The sequence below is a fragment of the Myotis daubentonii genome, chromosome 8, assembly GCF_963259705.1.
Source record: "Myotis daubentonii chromosome 8, mMyoDau2.1, whole genome shotgun sequence".
In the NCBI taxonomy this organism is placed as follows: Eukaryota; Metazoa; Chordata; class Mammalia; order Chiroptera; family Vespertilionidae; genus Myotis; species Myotis daubentonii.
The window spans coordinates 36,727,832-36,750,658 of NC_081847.1; the positions used below are offsets into that span (position 1 = coordinate 36,727,832).

Genomic DNA, 22,827 nt, shown 5'->3' on the forward strand with positions numbered 1-22,827 from the left:
TGTCACTAAAAATCAATGGGAAAAAAGTAAATATAAAGCTACAAAAAGAAAATTTAAAAACACTAATGAAGGATCCAAATACAAACAAGATCTGAAAACAGGATGACACACCAAATTCTTGGACAAAAAGATTCAGAAATATCAATTCTCCCTAGTTAATAATTTAACAATCCCAATAAAAATGCAAACTTCTTTTTTGAAATAAACAAGCTAACTCCAAAATTCATATGGAAACAAGTCAGGCAAACTCTGAAAAATCAGAGTAATAAAGGGACTCCTCCTACTAGGTATTAAAACATAAAGTCTTAATAATTGAAATTGTGTGGTACTGGAATATAAATAGTCAGTGGAATTTTAATATGTCATAAAGGGGAAAAATGTATTTTTCACTAAATAGAACTAGGTAGCCACATTGAAAAAAAAAATTAGAGCTTTACCTCACCTCAAGATAACTCCAAATAGTTCTAAAACTTCAGGGTAACAAATGAAACCCTAAAAGTATTAGAAGAAAGTACAGAAGAAAAAAATTTTTTAATGTATTTTTATTGAGTTCAAAGAGGAAGGGAGAGGGAGAGATAGAAACATCAATAGTGAGAGAGAATCATTGATTGGTTGCCTCCTGCATAGCCCCTACTGAGGATCAATCCGGCAACATAGGCATGTGCCCTGACCGGAACTGAACTGTGATCTCCTGGCTCACAGGTCAACGTTCAACCACTGAGCCACACCAGCCAGGCCAGAAGAAAAAAATTTTTAAAGAAAGTAAGTTTCCTTTATTTTTGAAAATATTTTTTTTTTGAGAGAGAGAGAGAGAAACATCATTTTCAGAGTGATACATGGATCAGCCATCTCCTGCATGCTCCACAATCCCTACCGGGGATTGAGCTGAAACCCTGGTATGAGCCCTGACTGGGAACTGAATGGCAACTCTTTGGTGCACAGGACGATGCCCAACCAACTGAGCCACGCCAGCCAGGACCAGAAGAAATTTTTATAACCTTGGAGTGGGAAAGGTTTTAGTAACTACAAATCAAAATCTAAAGGCATAAAAGAAAGATTGATAAATTCAAACACAAAAATCACAGAATTCTGCAAGGAAAAAAAAAATCATAATTTTTTTAAAAAGCAGAGACAAAATATTTAGTCATATCACTGATAAAAAAGCAAATTTCCCATATATAAGCATAGGAAAAAAGCATACTGTATTTATAGGTATTGTATGTATGTGTGTGCATATGTAAGATACATAAAATGAAAAGAACAATAATTTGGACAAATTATTGTGTCCAAAAATGAACACAAGATATAATCAGAAAATTCACAGAAAAGGAAATACAAATGAACTTTAAACATATGAAAAGATGCTGAATGTCATGCATAAGAAGAAAAAAAACATTTTTCACTCATCAGATTAGCAAAAGTCCAAAAATTTGATGATGCATTGTCTTGGCAAGGTTATGAGAAAGTAGGCACTCTCATTTATTGCTAGTAGCAGTGCAAATTGATGTAACATCAGAAATTTGGTAATATCTACCAAAATTACAATTATACATACCATTAACCTAGAGATCTCACTTCTGCTTAGTGATCCTTACAGACACACAAGATGACATATACACAAAGTTATTCACTAAAGCATTGTTTGTAATAGCAATATAGGAAATTACCTAGATGTCCATCAACAGAGATTGATTACATTATAGTACATGCAATAAAAGTGAAATGCAGTGAGAATAAGGATGCTTTTTAATATACTGATATGGAAAGATCTCCAAGATATATTGTTCAGAGAAAAAAATACAAGGAGTAAAACATTGACTATAATATGCTTCTTTTTGTGGGAAAAGAAAAAAATATTTTATATATCTATCCTATCTAATAAAAGAGAAACATGATAATTAGCATACGAACACTACCCTTCCCATTGGCTAATCAGTGAGATATGCAAATTAACTGCCAGCCAAGATGGCGGCCGGCAGCCAGGCAGCTTGAAGCTAACATGAGACTTGCTTGCTTCAGTGACGGAGGAAACCAACGTTCCCCGCCTGCCTTGCCGGCCTCTGAGCTTGCAGTTTGAAACACTGTTACAAATATAGAAGCTAAACAAAACCCCAGAAACCCGCTTTCAGCGAGCCGGGATCTCAGAGCTGGAGTTGATACAGAGTTTCGATTATAGAACCCAAACAAACCAGATACCTGCTTTCAGCAGCAGAGGCCTCAGAGCTGGAGCCAGAGCTAAAGCTGGCCCAGAATTTTAAAAAAAAAGAAAAAAAGGAGCAGTTGGGAACTTCAGTCACCCACCAGCCTAAAAACAGCCCTCAGCCCCTCACCCAGACTGGCCAGGCACCCCAGTGGGGACCCCCACCCTGAAGGATGTGTGACCAGCTGCAAACAGCCATCATCCCCTCATCCAGGCTGGCCAGGCACCCCAGTGGGGACCCCCACCCTGATCCAGGACACCCTTCAGAGCAAACCAGCCGGCCCCCACCCGTGCACCAGGCCTCTATCCTATATAGTAAAAGGGTAATATGCCTCCCAGCACCGGGATCAGCAGAGCCACGAGGCCTCCCGGCACCGGGATCAGCGTGACAGGGGGCAGCGCCCAAACCCCCTGATCACCCTGCGGCTCTGTGTGTGACAGGGGGCGGGCCCACATCCTCCCTATCCACCCTGCTCTGTTTGTGACAGGGGAAAGCGCCCCAACCCCCTGATCAGCCCTACTCTGTGCCTGATAGGGGGGAGCTCCCAAACCCCTGATCGCCCTGCGGCTCTGTGTGTGACAGGGTGCAGCGCCCCAACCCCCCCACTCCCCACGGGCCCTGCTCTGTGTGTGACGGGGTAGAGCCATAACCTCCCCATTGGCCCTGCCCAGAGTGTGACAGTGGCGGCGCCCCAACCCCCTGATCAGCCCTGCTCTGTGGGTGATAGAGGGTGGCGCCCCAACCACCCCCCACCTCCATGGGCCCTGCTCTGTGTGTGATGGGGTAGAGCCATAACCTCCCCTTCAGCCCTGCCCTGAGTGTGACAGTGGCGGCGCCCCAACCCCCTGATTGGCCCTGCTCTGTGGGTAATACAGGGCAGCACCCCAAACCCCCCCCCCCAAGGGCCCTGCTCTGTGTGTGACGGGGCAGTGCCCCAACTCGCCTATCAGCCCTACTCTGTGAGTGACAGGGGGGAGCTCCCCAACCCCCTGATGGGCCCTGCTCTGTGCATGACAGGGGGTGGCGCCGCAACCTCGCCATCGCCCCTGCCTTGAGTGTGACAGGGGGCGGTGTCCCACTTGAGTGTGACAGGGGGCGGTGTCCCAACCCCCCAATCGGCCCTACCCTGAGCGTGACTGAGGGTGGCATCTCAACCTCCCGATCTGCCCTGCTCTGTGCATGACAGGGGCAGCGCCCCAACTCCCCAATCGGTCCTGCTCTGAGCCCAACGAGGGGCTGCACCTAGGGATTGGGCCTGCCCTCTGCCACCCGGGAGCAGGCCTAAGCCAGCAGGTTGTTATCTCCCGAGGGATCCCAGACTGCGAGAGGGCACAGGCCGGGCTGAGGGACCCCTCCCCCCCCCCCCCCCGAGTGCACAAATTTTTGTTCACTGGGCCTCTAGTCATTACATAAAAGGGTACAGTCTTTTTTTTCAATAGTTTTATTCATTTCAAACGGGCCGGATCCAGCCCGCGGGCCGTAGTTTGCCCACGGCTGGGTTAGAGGAATAGTGAAAAAGGTGAAGAGATTAAGAAGTATAAATTGCCAGTTATAAAAATAGTTATGGGGATCCTTTTGTAGCTAGCTCATAAGCGTGGTGGTCACACACATATGTGAGATTTGCTTCCCACAAACTTTGTTACGACTTTGGCCCATCTGACATTACCCATGTGATGTGAGGGAAAAAACAGTCCGGATATGGTGTCAGATGGGTATTAGACTTATCAGGGCTATCACTTTGCAAATAATATAAATGTCTAATCTTTGTGTTATACATCTGAAACTAATATAGTATTGTATGTCAACTGTAATTGAAAAAAAAGAAACAAACAGCAAAAAACATATGGCCACAAAGAAATAACACACCTACTATAATGGCTAGAATTTATAAGAATGATTAATATCAAGTGTTGACAAGAATATAGAACAACTGGAACTCTCATATTCATGGGAATATAAAAAGGTACCAACAACCTGGTAGTTTCTTATAAAGTTAAGCATATACTTATCATAGGACCCAGCAATATCCCTCTAGGTATTTAGCTCAAATAAATGAAAACATATCTACACAAAGACTTGACTATGAAAGTAAATAGCAACTTTATTTATAACTGGAAACAACCCAAATGTCCATCAATTATTAAATGAATAAAATGTAGTATATCTTTACTATATTTGGAGTACTGCTCATAGAGGTCAAGGATGCTGTTAAATATCCTACAATACACAGGACAGTCTCTGAAACAAAGAATTACCCAGCCCAGAATGTTCATTCTGCTAAAGTTGAAAATAAATTGTTGAAGCTGGGTAAAAGGTACATGGGTGCTTCATGATAGTATTCTACTTTTGTATCGCTCTCAATTTATATAACACTAGAGGCCCGGTGCACAAAATTCATGTGTGTGTGTGGGGGGGGGGGGACGTCCCTCAGCCAGGCCTGCACCATCTCCAATCCAGGACCCCTGGGGGATGTCTGACTGCCAGTTTAGGCCCAGGGATCGGGCGTAAACTGGCAGTTGGACATCCCTCTCGTAATCCGGGACCACTGGCTCCTAACCGCTCACCTGCCTGCCTGATTGCCCCTAACTACCTCTGCCTGCTGGCCTGATGCTAACTGCTCCCCTGCCAACCTGATTGCCCCTAACCGCCTCTGCCTGCCGGCCTGATCACCCCCTAACTGCTCCTCTGTCGGCCTGATCGCCCCTAACTGCCCTCCCCTGCCAGCCTGATGGCCCCCTAACTGCCCTCCCCTGCCAGCCTGATGGCCCCCTAACTGCCCTCCCCTGCCAGCCTGATGGCCCCCTAACTGCCCTCCCCTGCCAGCCTGATGGCCCCCTAACTGCCCTCCCCTGCCAGCCTGATGGCCCCCTAACTGCTCCCCCCTGCCAGCCTGATCGCTCCCTAACTGCTCCCCCCTGCCAGCCTGATCATCCCCTAACTGCTCCCCCCTGCCAGCCTGATCGCTCCCTAACTGCTCCCCCCTGCCGGCCTGATCGCCCCAACTCCCTCTGCCTCGGCCCCTGCCACCGTGGCTTTGTCCAGGATGTCTGGAAGATGTCTGGCCTAATTAGCATATTACCCTTTTATTAGTATAGATGTTTTTAAAACACATATCTAAACAATACATGATTCAGTAAACCCGTAATTGAATATATAAAAAAAAAAATGTACTCAAACCCCAGCCAGTGGCTTCGTTGGTTGGAGAGTTGTCCCATACACCAAAAAGGTTGGGAGTTTGATTCCGGTAGGTGTACATTCTGGAGGCAGCCAAGCAATGTTTCTCTCTCACATCCATGTTTCTCTCACATTTATATTTCTCTTTCTCTCTCTCTCCCTTTGTCTCTCTCTCAAATCAATAAACACATCCTCGGGTGAGGATTAAAAAAAAAATCTCATTGTGGGAATGACCTTTATGCCTCTGTTCTTGAAGGGAAGAGAGGCTAATGTGAAAGGTAGAGAGAAGTAAGAGATACAGTTTGACAGAGGGAAGATAAAGGAAATTTCACATGCCACTTTTCTCCCCCCCCACCCCCCCCACCCCCGCCGCCCAATGTTTATCTAATCCCAGCCTGGCACTAAGTCATGCTTTCTATGGTAGATGGACTTCTAAGATGATCACCAATTATTCCTGCCTCCTAGTATTCACACACTTGTGTAATATCCTCTCTCTGAATGTGGGCTCCTAGTGACTTGCTTCTAATCTACACAGTATGGCAAAGGTGATGGGATGTCAATTCCATGATCTTATATAATACTAGGGGCCTGGTATACGAAATTCGTGCACTGGGGGGGGGGGGGGAGTGTCAGGCCTGGGCAGGGGACCCTCATTTCCCCCCATCACTGGCTCTGCCCCTTGCCCAGGCCTGATGCCTCGGCCAGAGGCGTAGACCCCCATCACCCTCTGATCACCTGGTCGGCCCCTTGCCCAGGCCTGACGCCTCCGCCAGAGGTGTCAGGCTTGGACAGGGGGCCCCCATCTCCCCCCGATCACTGGCTCTGGCCCCCGCTCAGGCCTGAGGCCTCTGGCCCAGGAATCATGTCTGGGCAGGGGACCCCCATCTCCCTCTGATCGCTGGCTCCACCCCCCGCCCAAGCCTGACGCCTCTGACCCAGGCTTCAGGCCTGGGCAAGGGGACCATCATATCCCCCCAATCCCCGGCTCAGCCCCCCGTCCAGGCCTGATGCCTCGGCCAGAGGAGTTGACCCTCATCACCCTCCGATCACCAATCACCGGATCGGCCCCTTGACCAGGCCTGAGGCCTCTGGCAGAGGTGTCAGGCCTGGGCAGGGGACCCCCAGCTCCCTGCGGTTGCAGGCTCCGCCCCTGCCCAGGCCTAATGCCTCTGGCTGAGGCGTCCGGCTCGGGCAGCGGGGACCCGCAGCTGCAGCGGCCCCGCGATCGTGGGCTCCACTTTAGGCCAAGGCAAGGGACCCCTAGCTCCCGGGACTGCCAGCTTCGACCGTGTCCAGCTCCCATCGCTGGCTCCACCCCTACTTTTTGCTATCACTGGCCAGGGCAGAAAAGGCGCCTGATTCTCCGATCATGGCTGGGGGGCAGGGCAAAGGCGGCCCCAGGGCCGCCTTTGCCCTGCCCCCAGCTCTTAGCTCCCCCCTGGGTTTCCGATCACTGTCAGTGGCAGGGGGCTTCTTCCTGCTTTCCCTTTCGCCTCCCTGCATTGTGCCTACATATGCAAATTAACCGCCATCTTGTTGGCAGTTAACTGCCAATCTTAGTTGGCAGTTAACTGCCAATCTTAGTTGGCAGTTAACTGCCAATCATAGTTGGCAGTTAACTGCCAATCTTAGTTGGCAGTTAACTGCCAATCATAGTTGGCAGTTAACTGCCAATCATAGTTGGCAGTTAATTTGCATATAGCCCTGATTAGCCAATGAAAAGGGTATCATCGTACGCCAATTACCATTTTTCTCTTTTATTAGTGTAGATGCTAAGTGTCTGGTTGTCCATTCAACTAATCAAAGCGTAATATGCTAATGATATGCTAAGACCACTCAACCGCTTGCTATAATGTGCACTGACCACCAGGGGGCAGACGCTCTGACTGGTAGGTTAGCTTGCTGCTGGGGTCCGGCCTATCAGGACCAAGTGAAATGAGCCGGACACACCCTGGAGCCCTCCCACGGTCCCTCCTCAACTGGCCAAACTCTCGCATCCCTCCCTGGCCCCAGTCGTGCACTGGTGGGGTCCCTTGGTCTGACCCCTTGGCGGATGTTGGAGAACCGGTTTCGGCTCAATCCTGCAGGCCTGGGTGAGGGACCCCACTGGTGCACGAATTCATGCACCAGGCCTCTAGATAGTTTATAAAAGATGGACACTTCTATTTCCCTAGAACAGTGGTTGCCAACCTTTCGGACCTCGCGGACCACCAGTTGGCAACTGTTGCCCTAGAAGGCTCTGTATATTGCCTTCCGGGCCACATGGCAAGGAACAGAGAGCAGCCTGCAGGCAATAGCCAGTGAAAAATCAAGGCCCTTAATCCAACATCCCTTGAGGAAGTGAATTCTGCCAAAACAAACCAAGTGAGCTTGCAAGCAGTTCCTTCTTTAGTCAAGCATTGAGACAAGACTTGAAACCCGACACCTTATCTGTTGCCTGTAAAGACCCTAAAACAGATGACCCACCTAAGCTGTGCCCAGATTCCTAACCCATGAAAATGTGCCACAATAAATGTGTTTTATTAAGAAGCTAAATTTGTGGTAATTTTTTTATGCATTAATAAATTTAAAAAAGTAACTGCACCCTGACTGGAAATCCTGCTGAATACTCACCTCCTTTAACACTGTTCAGCAATTTCTTAAAAAGTTAGATACTATACCAGCCATGGGCAAACTACGGCCTGTGGGCCAGATCCGGCCCATTTGAAATGAATAAAACTAAAAAAAAAAAAAAAGACCGTACCCTTTTATGTAATGATGTTTACTTTGAATTTATGTTAGTTCACACAAACACTCCATCCATGCTTTTGTTCCGGCCCTCCGGTCCAGTTTAAGAATCCATTGTGGCCCTGAGTCAAAAAGTTTGCCCACCCCTGTACTATACCATACAACCCAGCAATCCCACTGCTAGAGATTTACCCAAAATAAATGAAAACATGTTTACACAATGATTTGTACAGAAATGCTTACAGTAGCTTTATTCATAATCATCAAAGCCAGAAACAGACCAGTCGGTGTGTCTCAGTGGTTGAGTGTTGACCAGGAGGTCACAGTTTGATTCCCAGTCAGGGCACACACCTGGGTTGCAGGCTTGATCGCCAGCAGGGGGCGTGCAGAAGGCAGCAGATCAATGATTCTGTCTCATCATTGATGTTTCTATCTCTCTCTCCCTCTCCCTTCCTCTCTGAAATCAATAAAAACATATTTAAAAAACAGTAACACAGGTGAATGGATAAACAAACATGTTATATCCATACAACAAAGCAATACTTAGCATTAAAAAGGAATGAAATACTACTGATACATGCAACAACATGGATAAATATAAAAATCATTATCTGAGTGAAAGCTAGCACAAAAGAAAATATAACGTATGAATGCATTCATACAAAATTCTAAAAAATGGGGGCGCTGGGAGGGACAGATTGAAAATCAAGAGTATAGAAACTTTTTAGGGAATTGAAAATTTTCTGTACTTGATGTGATGATTGTTTCAGAAGAAATACTATAAACTAATAAGTACATTATTAAAACTCATCACAAAAGAATATATGCACCCCTATGTTCATTGCAGCATTATTTATTTATTTATGATATGTGATTAAAGGATTTCTCTGACTCCAGAGTTAAAATACAGAAACCAAAACCAGACATAATTCTAACTCTGTAAGAGTCACTCCAATAGCAATGCAGCTGTTCAAAACATTTTCCTATGTATAAGTATCTATTATTTGTGTAACTTTTAAACTTTAAAATAAAAGAACTAAATTTATGAGAAAAAAAAAACACCACCATGCATGCAGTTTATTGTATGTAAATTATGCCTCATTAAGTTGACAAAAAAAAAAATCACCTCTTAGTCAAGATTTAACTACATTTAATGCAGCTGATTTCATTATTCCACCTTATCCCTCTAACAGTATTCTACAGATAAATTACCCAAACTGCTGAGAAACCAGGGCTTCTTGAATTCTACAGTAGTTAAAACTTACAGAACATTATTATGTGTCAGGCATTGCTCTGAGTGCTTTGCATTATTAACTCAATTATTCCCCATGGAATAGATACTGTAACCCCCATTTACAACCCCATGGAATAGATCCTATAACCCCCATTTTACAAATGAGGAAGCTGAGGCATAGAGGACAAACTTGCTTAAGGTCATACAGCTAATAAGTGACAGAGCCAACATCACCCCACTCTATGTATATCTCAGACCACTCAAGTATTAGTTAAAGCACACTTTCAGCTCACTGGAGACTGATAGGTTCATTCACTCATTCAACAAATAAATTAAGCATGCAATATACACTGAGTGCCAGATTACTATGACCACCTGACGTTTGTAGGCAAATTAGCTATAATTTCGCACTGAAGTTGCTAGAGGGCCAGACCATTATAAATAGGGAAGCAGGTTGTTTACCACGACAGTGGAAGTGATTTTTTTCTGAAGACATGGGTAAACAATGCGATTTAACAGCCTTTGAATGTGGGATATATATATATGTGTGTGTGTGTGTGTATATATATATATATATATATATATATATATATATACACACACACACACATACACACACATATACATTCAAATACCAGGTATTGTTCTAAAAGCTCAAGATATAATGGCGAAGAAAATAAAGACATGGTACTTGCTTTTATAAAGCTTACATTCTAGTAAAAACTTAGGTTTCAAGCCCAGGATTCTTGCCCAGCCAGCATGGCTAAGTGGTTGAGCGTCAACCTATAAACCAGGAGGTCACAGTTTGATTCCCGGTCAGGGCACATGCAGGGGGTTTCCGGCTTGATCCCCTGTGTGGGACATGCAGGAGGCAGCCGATCAATCATTCTCTCTCATTGATGTTTCTATCTCTCTCTCCCTCTCCCTTCCTTTCTGAAATCAATACAAAATATATTTTTAAAAAAGATTTAAAGTGCAAGATTCTAATTATTTACCTAAATAATTATGGAAAAAATGATAAACTGCATAGTGGCCAGATTTGCTTTAACCAGCTAGAGCATAAGTCCCAAACCTGTCTGCACTCTAGAATCACCTAAGCATCTTTTAAAAATTCCAAAGTTCAGGCCATACTCCCAGGCCAACTAAAGAACAAAATCCCAAAGGGGTTGGGTGTGGGGAGGAAGGGAGACAAAGGCATAAGTAATTTGCAAAGCTCCATCAGTGACTGGAATGTGAAGACAAGTTTGGGAAATCACTGAGCTAGAGTTTTTATGACTGATTAATGATAAAGTTCATTCATGGTGATAAGAGAAGTAGATGAGTGAAAAACAAAACAAAACAAAAACCGACTATATATACTTGCTCTCCTCTGAATCAGAGACTTGCAAGATAGCTTTGATTTTTTCCCCAATGTTATCAATTCTGAGAACATCAGAAAGAGGACCAAACAAATATTTTCCTTCTTGGATTTATCCATGCCTTCAATCCCCTCCAGAATCATGGACAACTAAGATATTCAACTTTTCATCTTTTCTTGGTACTTTCCATGTAGTCAATAAAGAATTCTTCCATATTGCATATTTCCAACAGAACAGAAAAAGACATGACTAAACTGCTTTTCTATTATGCAGATTTAACTCAGTCACTTTGGGTCCAACCCATAGGCCAAATGCAGCTTGCCAAAGTAAAATATTCTACAGACATTGAGATCAAAATGCCTTCTTTTTAAAAAGTCTATTTCTAATTTAATCCTTTAAGTAGAAATCAAGTCTTTTATAAATCAACTTCATAGAATCAACAGACCTGTGTAAGAACTCTGACCACTCTCAGAAAAGATAGTTAGAGGTTCAGTAGGACCCCTCTCCATTCTATCCAGGACCTAGACAGAAAGGAAAAAAGGGCAAACAGGAAGAGAGACATCAGAAGAAGACTATATAAGCCCCATAAACCTCTTCAAAGTAAAATTTTCGTGATTGCCCAAATTCGTTCTCTCTACCATGTTTCTGCTAATTTCACTCTAGAAAGAGTTGTAAAAGGCATGTGATCACCTATAGTCTCAAGTCCAGGGTTTTAACAATGAAAGCTTATCATAATCACCCAGGGATACTTTTCAAAATACATCAGTAGTGATTACAATAGGGTGCATTTTATAATTCAACATCCTTATGATTTGTGCATTTCACATTGTGTATGTCACATTTCAATTAACAAATATTTAAAAACCAATACATTTGTCCTGGGGAGAACCCCTGAAGGATTCTAATTAAGCAGGGAGCAGAAACAGAGTCCCACAGAGGTTACATGATTTGCCCTATGGCATATATGTAATTAGCTACAGACTTAGTCTTTCTTGTCACTTTCCTGCTCTTTCTGTTGTAAAACTGTAAGTATGCTGATTATACTTTTTAATTTAACATTTACCTATACTCTGAAAAAGCTTTATTACAAATGACAACTGTAAAAAACAAACAAGCACACAAATAAATGGAAAACACAGATGTCCTGGGTTCACAACTGCTGCACCATTCATATTAAGAAAAGTAAATAAAGCCAAATGCCCAAGCAAAGATTTCCTAACCTCGATATCCACTTTTTAAAATGTTTTCAGCCCTGGCCAGTTTGGTTCAGTGGTTGGAGGATGGGCCCGTGGACCGAAGGGTCATGGGTTTGATTCCTGGTCAAGGTCATGCACTTTGGTTGTGGGTTTGACGTCGGGGTGCGTGTGGGAGGCAACCAGCCAGTCTATGTGTCTCTCTCACACGAACGTTTCTCTCTCTCTCTTTTCCCCATCCCACTCTTTCTCAAAAGATCAATGGGAAAAAAAATATCCAAAGGTGAGGATTAAAAATAAATAAAAATGTTTTCAGGCCTGGCTGATGTGGCTCAGTTGGTTGGGCATTGTTCGTGCACCAAAAAGTTGCCATTGATTCCCCAGTCAGGGCACATGGCTGGTTGCAGGCTCGATCCTGGTAGGTGGCCTGCAGGAGACAGCCAATCTGGATAGTTTGCTCTCACATTGATGTTTCTCTCTCCCTTCCTCTTTCTTTTTAAAACCAATAAAGATATTTTTTTAAAGGTTTTCATACAAATGACAAATTATTAGTTATAAAATCAACTGGGTATGTCTTGAGAATAGACTGAAATTATTTATGATAATAAAACACAAATTGACATAAGTGGAAAAATATAAAAGCATAATAAAAAAACAAAAACACAGCCCTGGCTGGTTTTGCTCAGTGGATAGAGCATCGGCCTGTAGACTTAAGGGTCCCAGGTTTGATTCTGATCAAGGGCACATGCCCAGGTTGCAGGCTCAATTCCCAGTAGGGGGCGTGCAAGAGGCAGGCAATCAGTGATTCTCTCCCATAATTGATGTTTGTTTCTATCTCTCTCCCCCTCTCCCTCCCTCTCGGAAATCAAAAAATATATATTTAAAAAATAAAAATAAATAAAACACAGGTAACAGAATAGAAAAAGAGCTAGGCTGAGCATGGCAGGATGTACCATGAGTTCTAGACATGATCTTCCCATAAAGTTGTTGCATGATTTTGGTCAGGACACAATTTCTCTGGGCCTAAGATTCCTAAATTATAAAATGAGAGGATAAATTACTAAGCTCAAACTAAATAGAATCTCAGGTTGCTTCTAGCTTTATGAAAATTCAAGGACTATTTATTAAGAATGTTAATTATTATTCTATATGCATTCACTTTAACAAATGAATATCTCTATTCAAATGTTTTAAGCAGTTTTGTAAAATAAGAATCTTAGAATTCCAACATTATCTGCCTTATAAACCTAAATCTGGATATCATACTTACAGTACTTAAGAAATTAAGTTGGCCTTTTATAACCACACTAGTGCCCCAGTGCACGGATTCGTGCACATTGAAAGGAAATTAATTAGAAGGTGGCCAGCAGAGTGGGACTGGGTGAGATAGGCCAGACACCCCCTGGAGCCAACTCCTGCATCCCCTTCCTGGCTGGCTGCACCTGGGCTGGTGCTGGGGCTTGAAGGTTGTCTGCAGAGTGAGCGGGGTCCCTCCAGCAGGTAGGGTCCCTCAGCCTGGCCTGAGGGGATTGGGCTGAAACTGGCTAACACCCCTGAGGGGTCCTGGATTGCAAGAGGGTAGTTCTCGGGTGAGGTACCCTGGAATCGGGCTCCCTCCTCTCTGGTTCCAGGGTGCTGATGTCACCCGAGAACCACTGCTGCCAAGTCACGGCAGCTCAGCAGCTCCTGTGTTGAGCATCTGCTCCCTGGTGGTCAGTGGGTGTCATACCTACTGGCTGGTCATATGGTTGCTTAGCCTTTTATATATAGAGATTGCCTTATATGTTTCAGGATAATTTATAAGGCATTTAAAAAGTGTCTAAATAAACAGCCAACTATGAACTGTCCAAGACAATCTGCCATAGCACAACTAAAGTAAAATCCTATCCCATCCTCCCTACACCCTCTTGTGAGGTTCTTGTGAATATAAAATTATACATGCTTCCTGTTTCCAAGTCCAGGGCTGCAAGGGAAAATTTATGCAAACTTTTAGCCAAATTATAAAAATTTAGTTCCCTGAAAGGATCAACAAAATGCCTGTCAAAGACACTGGCATTTCAATACTGTAACAACACTGGTTTGCTCTTTGTAGGAATAACAGACAATTTAAGAGATTAGGGAATATTAACATTAACTCTTAAAACTTCAATCCTGACATTTTAGTATAAGAAACAAAACATAAATTAGTGAAGCATAAAATTTTATTTTTTAATGTTTTTTATTGATTTTAGAGCGAGAGGAAGAGGGAGGGATAGAGACAGAAACACAGATGAGAGAGATGCATTGATTGGCTGCCTCTTGCACACCCCTACTAGGGACTAAGCCTGCAACCCAGGCATGTGCCCTGACCGGGAATGGTTCATGGGTCGATGCTCAACCACTGAGCCACACCTGCTGGGCTGAAATATAAAATTTTATTCCTAAAACTAGCACTCATCCTAACACAGATATAGCTAGTAATTTAATCATGCACACTGTAAACCAAAAGAATAAATCAGAGGCTCAATGAGATTTTTCCTGTCTTGTTAGATACCATAGTAGGTGGATAAAGTAAAATTTAGGGAAAGGCTACTTCATACATCATGTTCTAATTATGAATAGCACCATGTTAAAGCTACAATAAAAAAAAAATAACACATTTGGAGTATCAGTCTTTTAATCCATGCTCTAAATATACAAATCACATTGAAAAGTTGACCAAATCCTACAATCTAGGACCTAATAAAAATTCCCTAAAAATAACTTGACAAGAATCTGAGCAGAGTAAGAACCAGAGAGACCTTGGCAATAATCTGGTCCAATACCCTTATGGAATGGATGAAAAATTAAGGCTTGAGTCAACAATTTATTCAAAGCTTCTTAGTAGTAGGGAAAGTTCCTATGTGACACTTCTTTACAAGTGAAATATTTCATTTTGAAAGAACTAGAAAAGTAGCCCTCACAGGTGTGGCTCACTGATAGAACCTACAAAAATGGAACATTATGCAGTTGGAACAAGGAATTAGGTATCTATTTCATGATAAAAAAGAAAATATGTGACATCCTAAAAAGTAAAAAAATAGAAGTTGTAGCATAATGTATATGGTAGCATGATAATCTTATAAAATAAGAGAAGATGAATCTGTAGGTATATGTGTTTCTACGAACATAGAGAAAATTATAGAAGAAACACTAGGCTATTTCACCTGAGTAGCTTAGAGGAGAGGAACTGGAGATGTTTGACTTTTTCTTCATGTACCTCAAATGATGTTCTGCTTGTTTCAATTCACCTATACAACTTTTGTGGTTTGAAAGGAAAATCCTATTTGAGTATAACATAACAAAAAAAAAGAAATGAAGAAAAAATCTATAATAGGAATGACTGAAAAATAGTTGGTTAAAAGTGATAAAGAATTGGTGTATAGGCTCTGACAAGGTAGCTCAATTGGCTGGAGCATCATCCCAATATGCCAAGGATTCGATCCCAGATCAGGGCCCATGCAAGACTCAACCAATGAATGTATAAGTGGAACAAGTAAGTGCACAAATTGATCTCTCGATCTCTCCCTTAAAATCAATACAAAAAATAAAAATTTAAAAAAGAATTGATGTATATAAAAAACAGCCAAATGAAACACTCAGAGGACAAGGAATAAAATTAAATTCTGGGTACTTTGTGTGTGGGTATGTAAAACAGCTTTTATGATTTAAGACTTACTTCCATTTCAAAATAGAAATAAGAGAAGTTTGTGTGCTTTATTTAATCCTCACCCAAGGATATGCTTCTATTGATTTTTAGAGAGAAAGAGGAAGGGAGAAAAAAACATGACAGAGAAATATCGATTGGTTACGTCCTATACCCACCTGACTGGAAATCAAACCTTTTGGTGCACAGGACAACACTCCAACTAACTGAACCACCCAGTCAGAGCAAAAGAAGTTTTTGATTCAAGAGCTTTGTGGTGTTTTGTTTTGTTTTTTATTTCAAAGAGGAAGGGAGAGAGAGAGAGAGAAATAGAAACATCAGTGATGAGAGAGAATCATTGATCAGCTGCCTCCTGCACACCCCTCACTGTGCCCTTGACTGGAGTCGAACCTGGGACCCTTCAGTCCACAGACCAGATGCTACATCCACTGAGCCAAACCAGCTAGGGTGTCAAGAGATTTGTTTTTTAGGTTTGTCTACTTAGAATTATTTTTTTAAAAAAAGCAAACATGATTCATCACAAGATCCTGTCAAAGAAATGCCCTATTATATATTTACATTCTGTATCTCTCTTTTTGGGGGGTTATATTTCATTTTAGCTATATTTTGAAACTTGAAATTTGTCTTTCATAACAATGCATTATTTTTTGTTATACTGAATAAAATTTGCAAATGCATAGTACAAACTTAAAAGGAAAATAACAATAAGTAAACAAACAAACAAACAAAAGGAAAACACCAAATCAACACTGAACAAATGGTCAAATAATATGAAAATTAGATAAAACAAGATTGAAAAAATGCTCATCATTGATAAATAAAAAACATATTTGGTCCTCGCCAGTTTGGCTTAGTGGATAGAGCATCAGCCCATGGACTGAAGGGTCTCGTGTTTGATTCTAGTCAAGGCCAAGTACCTCGGTTGCAACTCAATCCCGGTCGGGGGGCATGCGAGAGGCAACCAATCGACGTCTCTCTCACATCAATGTTTCTCTCTCTCTCTCCCTCTCCCTCCCTCCCTCCCTCTTTTCCACTCTCTCCCCAAATCAATGGAAAAATATCCTCAGGTAAGGATTTAAAGAAACAAAACAAACATATGCTAGTCACAGAAGAAAATAAATGCAACTTCACCACGGGCAGATCTGGCAGTCACAACTTGAACCCTGTGATTTATGTACCCGGTGATATTGTGCAATATGAAGAATATTAATTATTTTTGCCAAAATGTTTAGCTAGAATATAATCAAGTTTTCATGTCTAAGCAATTCCTTAAAATCAAACCATGTCCTTAAACCTTTCAGTTTAGGGAAATACAAGGAATAAAGGAGCAAGTTAAATGCCACAAAGGAAACAGATAAATCCAGAATATTTGACATTCAACAAGAAAACTGCTGTGGTCTCAACAAATCAATGCATGGGGACAAAAGGTGAGGAAGCAGACAAATGGGAATTGTTACAGTTTAAAGAAAAAACAAACTACAAAAATAATAACATGCAAATGAAATGCACAGTACCTAGTTTTATTTTTTGTTGAGAGAGAGAAACATGATTGGTTTTGTGAGAGAGACACATCGATTGGTTGCCTTCCACACAGCTGGGGATCGTACCTACAACCCAGGTACATGCCCTTGACTGGGAATCAAACCAGTGACCCTTTGGTTTTGAGGACCAATGCTTTAACCACTGAGCAACCGGCCAGGGTGCACAGTCCTTAATTTAATTCCACTTTGAACCTTTTGGAGACAATTGGAGAAACTACTCTGACTTTATCTCTCCACAGCTCTTCAACACACCAGCTAACCATGCTTCTCACTATTTCATTTCCTAAATATTCCTTATACTTTCCTATGTCCATCATTCCCTTTGGTTCTTCTCTCTTTAACTCAGCTTATTGCAATCTTACCCTTCCTTTTATTTAGTAAGTTTTAATTTAATACCTCTTTTATCATGTCACCTGTTATTAGTTGAATTTTGTTCCCCCAAAAGATATTTTAACATAGGTCCTAAGCCCCCAGTACCACAGAATGTGACTGACTTGGAAATAGGGTTACTGCAGGTGTAATTAGTTAAGAAGAGGTCATATTGGAGTAGAGTAGGTCCTTAATCCAATTATGACTGGTGTCTTTCTATAAGAAGAGAAAAATTTGGAGACCTATAGGGAAAATGCCATGTGACAATAGAATCAGAGAGTGAAGTGATGCAGCTATAAACCAAGAGACACCAAGAACTGATTTTTAATTTATGTTCACATCACTTCCCCAGATGAATGAGTTTACTGGAAGGCAGAAACTAGTTACTCATCAACTGTATACATCTCTCAAAGCTGGTAAGCAGTCGACATATACTGACTATACTAATCACATTTTTCTCCACATTTATTCTAATCTCAATGCTTTTGAATGAGTCATCTCCTCATACACTGAAGAGTTAAACACAACCTAAAATAACTCAGTTAAAGGCTCATTTTCTTTAGGAAGCATTCCTAGATTCAACTTTACTTATATTAGTTATATCAATATATTTCATATTGATATGTACATGCATGTGTATGCACAAACTGCTGTTAATATCCACAATGAGAAAGAATGTTTAATAAATCCATTATTTAGGGTATAATAAGCTGTCTCTATTAAGTTTAGTCAGATGCTGGTTTACCTGTCTTCCCACTTTTACTGGTATTTGGTAGTTAACAACAGTGTCTTTGAATTTCTCCAAGTGTTTGAATTTTTTTAAGTCTATATTTTATAAAAGAGACAATCTTACTTCCATATAACAACTAAAATTATGGCAAGGGACTTAACCTAACAAATAATATCCCTCAGTAAAATCCAAAACAGGAATTTGATTCACAAACTTGGAACTATTTTTCCTGTGAGACAGCTGCTGTCTGATCTCTAGAAAATGTACATAAATGATACTATGTTCATTTCTATATTCAATGGTTCAATATCAGTAAAGGAGCTGGTTAATGGGAACTTCTGTTGCCTCCTTGTGTGTGTGTGCAAGGGGTGTGGGGGGGAGGATTTACAACTGCTTAATTCTAAATACAAACCTAAATACTTATTTGAAGTATAAATACTGTCTGAATTTGGTGATCATTAACATTATTAACTGACATTGTTTTTTCCCCAGCTCTATTGAGACATAATGAACATAAGTTGTATAAGTTTAAGGTGTATGACAAGATGGATACATGTATACACTGAAAAATTTATAACAAATATAACAATACTAGAGGCCTGGTGCACAAAATTCGTGCGGGGGGGGGGGGATGTTCCCTCAGCCCAGCCTGCACCCTCTCCAATGCGGGACCCTTCGGGGGACGTCCAACTGCCTATTCCATGAAGCCTTTAGTCAGACATCCCTCTCACAATCCAGGACCACTGGCTCCTAACTGCTCACCTGCCTGCCTGCCTGATCTCCCCTAACTGCCCCCCCTGCTCGCCTGGTCACCCCCAACTGCCCTCCCCCACAGTCCTGGTCGCCCCTAACTACCCCCCCCCCCGCCAGCCTGGTTGCCCCTCACTGTGTCCCTCTGCTGGCCTGGTCACTCTCAACTGCCCCCCTGCAGGCCTGGTCTCCCCATGCAGGGTCATTTGGTAGCCCCTCACTAACCCCCCGGCCGGCCTGATCGCCCCACGCAGCCTGCTGCTCAGTCGTTTGGTCGCCCCTCACTAACCCCCACTGCCAGCCAAGTTGCCCCACACAGCCTGTTCAGTCGTCCGTTCGGTTGCGATGGTCGCTTAGGCTTTTATTATTATTATAGAAGATTAGTTAACACATGCATCACCTCACATAAGTACCTTTTTTGTGTGTTGAGAACATTTAAGATCTCTCCTAGCAACTTTCAGGTATATAATACAGTATTGTTAGCTCTAGTCACCATGCTGAACATTAAATTACCAGAACATTTTCATCTTATAACTGGAAGTTTATACCCTTTGATCAACATCTCTCAACTTCCCCCACCTGTCAGTCCCTAGCAATCCCCATTCTACTCTTTGTTTCTATGAGTACAGCTTTTTCACTGACATAGTTAATATTAATTGATCATTAATAGTTTAACTGACATAGAATATACAATTCTTCACAAGTTAAAGAAGATGTGGTTCTATTTTTTTGCTTTATAGGATTTATATATAAAATATAGCTTATCCCCTAGGGCAGTATTACTTCCTCCAACAAAGTCATAGTATTCTCTTTATGTATATATTAGAGGCCTGATGCATAAAATTCATGCAAGGGGCTCGGCCCTCACAGCCCCAGCTTCATCCGGAAGGTCGTCCAGAAAGTTGTTCAGTCGTCTGGTCTAATTAGCATATTACACTTTTATCTACAGTAATAAAAGAGAAACATGCAAATTGGTGTCACTCCGCTATGCCCACCAGCCAATTAGAGCGACTATGCAAATTAACCCAACAAAGATGGCAGTGAATTTGCATATGCAGGTGCAGAGCGAAGACTGAAGGCTCCAGCTGGAGTGAAGACTAAAGACTGAAGAATGAAGAGGCTTGGCTTCTCCACTGCGGCCAGACCAAGGCCTGCGCCCCGGGTGCCAGAGGAAAACTGGTGCCAGCAGCCAGGGGAAGGAAGGCCTATTGTGCAAATCTTCGTGCAATGGGCTTCTAGTTATTATAGATTTATATATACCTCTGTTTGTTTATTAACTCGGCAAATGTTTATTAAACTCCTGGGCAGCCACCTTGTCTTTTTAGAATAAGGTGAAGTACAAAAAGATTAAAATTAAAAAAAAAATGTGCCAGACAACACACAAGGGAGACATTGGGGCCACAGGGAGGGAGGATGGAACAGACACAGGTCCAGCTCTCAAGGAGCACCCTATCTAGTGAGGAGCAAGAGAGCAAACTAGTTCTGTATCTACACTTCAAGACCAGGCTTACTTTCCTAATGTACAGTTTTAATTATGTCATCATATGGCTAAAAACTTTTGTTGGCTCCCCATTTTTCAGTCAATCAAGTCTAAATTTCCCAGCTTGGAAATAAAAAGGATTCAAAGTCTTCCATGATTCAATTGTATAGTATGTCGAGGCTAAGAGTATAAGCTTTGTACTGCCTCGACTATCCATCAATTGTTAGCTCTATGCCTCAGTCTCTTTACCTGTAAAAAAATAGAATTAAAAACAGTGCCTGTCTCACAGGGTTGTTGTGAGGTTTACATGAAATACAGGAAAACCTCGATATAAAACTAATTCGGGCAAGAGGGTGTCCATAAAAGCCAAAATTCTGTTTTATAATAAAGGTTTCCCGAATGCATATGTTAAAAAAATTGACAAATTAGTTTACCTGTTTTTATTTATGTAGACACATTTGTGTAATTACAATGAAGTATGAAAAGTTTAATTTCACGGAAAAGTTTTCTATATGTATTACAGTAATTTTATATATAGTAAATGCATGCATTATGAATATGTCTAGTACATGCATGCATTCCCCAGTCACAGAGAGTAAACAAGCGCATATGGCTGGGGCGTGGCTTAGTGCAGGTGGGAACTGCTGCAAAGTCACACCAGGCAACAACAATTATCGTGATGGAGGCGGTGTGATCACATGCTAATAGTTGTTTAGGCTGTGACTCTTCGATTTAAATATGTAGACTGTTGTGCTCGCTTCGGCAGCACATATACTAAAATGGCAGCACATATACTAAAACTGGAACGATACAGAGAAGATTAGCATGGCCCTTGCGCAAGGATGACACGCAAATTCGTGAAGCGTTCCATATTTTAAAAAATAAAATAAAATAAATAAATAAATATGTAGACTGTAGTTGTAGTTATGTAAATATGTTGGTAAAATCACTACAGTGTTTTTTCCAACATATGCTTATTTGCTAAAATTTGTTAAAAATAGCAGTGAATTAATAACAAAAAAATAACCTTTTAATTTAATTATAAGAAAATCTTAGTTAAAAACATTTAAACATTAACAAGGTGTTGATTTTCATTTATGACATACGGACCGGAAACTTTGTCCATTAAATCCGAAGTCCACAAAATTGAGGGTTTACTGTACTAACTTATCTGGCAAATAGTATGCATGCAAAAAATGTGAGCTACTATTATTACTGCTGGTTTTGTTCAATCTCCATTTCCAGCCTTAACTATCAGCAGCCCTGTTATAATCTTGTTCTCCAGCCAAATTGGGCTCTGCTATCTCCTAAACACCCATATCTCTACAATCATGCTTTCACTCACCCTGCAAAAAACTACCTCATCTCCAAGTATTATGATCTTAACCATTCCTGGCTGCTCCATTCAAAAGCTACCTCTTTCAGGCACCATTCTCCAATATCACAGGTCCATCACACATTACTATAACCCACATGACACTTAAACCTTGGCTAGATTCATCTTCATATCCTATAGAATTCTACCCAAATGTACATGATAGGGCTTAATAAATGTTTGACAAGTGAATGAATTCCTATATTTCCTCTCTCTCATCCAACTGCTCTCTTGCAAAACAGCTCTACATCACAAGTAAAAACAAAACAAAACGTAACTCTTCTGTAGTATTTCATAAAGCTGGCCAGCTACTTTTTTTTTCTATCATCAATGTGGTAATTTCTTTTTTTTTTAAATGTTTTATTATTGAAAGTATTACATGTGTCTCCATTTCTCCCCATTGACCTCTCTCCACCCACTCCCACCCCCGACCCCCCAGCACATGCCCTCATCCCCTTACTGTCTGTATCCACTGGTTATGTGCATGCATACAAGTTCTTTGGTTGACACAGAACCTAGACACAGGAACCTAGACACAGAACCTAGAGACAGAACCTAGCGAGAGAACATGGCAAAAGATCCTGGACAGAAACTGGCCACAGAACCTAGAGACAGAACCAAGCGAGAGAACATGGCAAAAGATCCTGGACAGAAACTGGCCACAGAACTTAGAGACAGAACCTGGCTACAGAACCTGGATAGAACATGGCAAGAGAACCTGACTAGAACCAGGTGACTGAACCTGGCTGAAGAACCCGGCAATCGAACCTGGCGACCGAACCTGGCTGGAGAACCTAGCTGGAGATCCTAGACAGAACTTGGCTGGAGAAATGGCTACAGAACCTGGCTGGAGACCCTGACAAGAGAACCCGGCTATGATGATCACCTGAAAAAAAAAAAAAAAGTTCTTTGGTTGATCTCTAACCCTCCCCGCCACCCTCTGAGGTTTGTCAGTCTGTTCAATGCTTCTGTCTCTGTATCTATTTTTGTTCATTAGTTTATGTTGTCAA

At 41.9% G+C, this 22,827-nt stretch overlaps 1 protein-coding gene and 2 non-coding genes across 14 annotated transcripts in view; 2 read left to right on the top strand and 1 right to left on the bottom strand.

Moving 5' to 3' along the window:
- Window positions 1-22,827, bottom strand: part of NCOA6 (nuclear receptor coactivator 6) — a 105,799-nt gene that overhangs the window by 77,210 nt on the left and 5,762 nt on the right. The window contains exon 2 of one of the 12 annotated variants that reach the window (XM_059705923.1): window positions 11,140-11,215. The exons of 10 other annotated variants lie outside the window; for them this stretch is intronic. The gene's annotated coding sequence lies outside the window, so the exon portion shown is untranslated. Of the gene's footprint in view, window positions 1-8,453; window positions 8,560-11,139; window positions 11,216-22,827 lie in introns of those variants that run through there. One more of the 12 variants, XM_059705924.1, reaches the window with a different exon arrangement.
- Window positions 3,771-3,877, top strand: LOC132240408 (small nucleolar RNA U13). The gene has a single exon (XR_009454317.1). It is a non-coding gene; the product is annotated as a small nucleolar RNA U13 (small nucleolar RNA).
- On the top strand, window positions 21,214-21,319 carry LOC132240311 (U6 spliceosomal RNA). Its single transcript, XR_009454241.1, has one exon. It is a non-coding gene; the product is annotated as a U6 spliceosomal RNA (small nuclear RNA).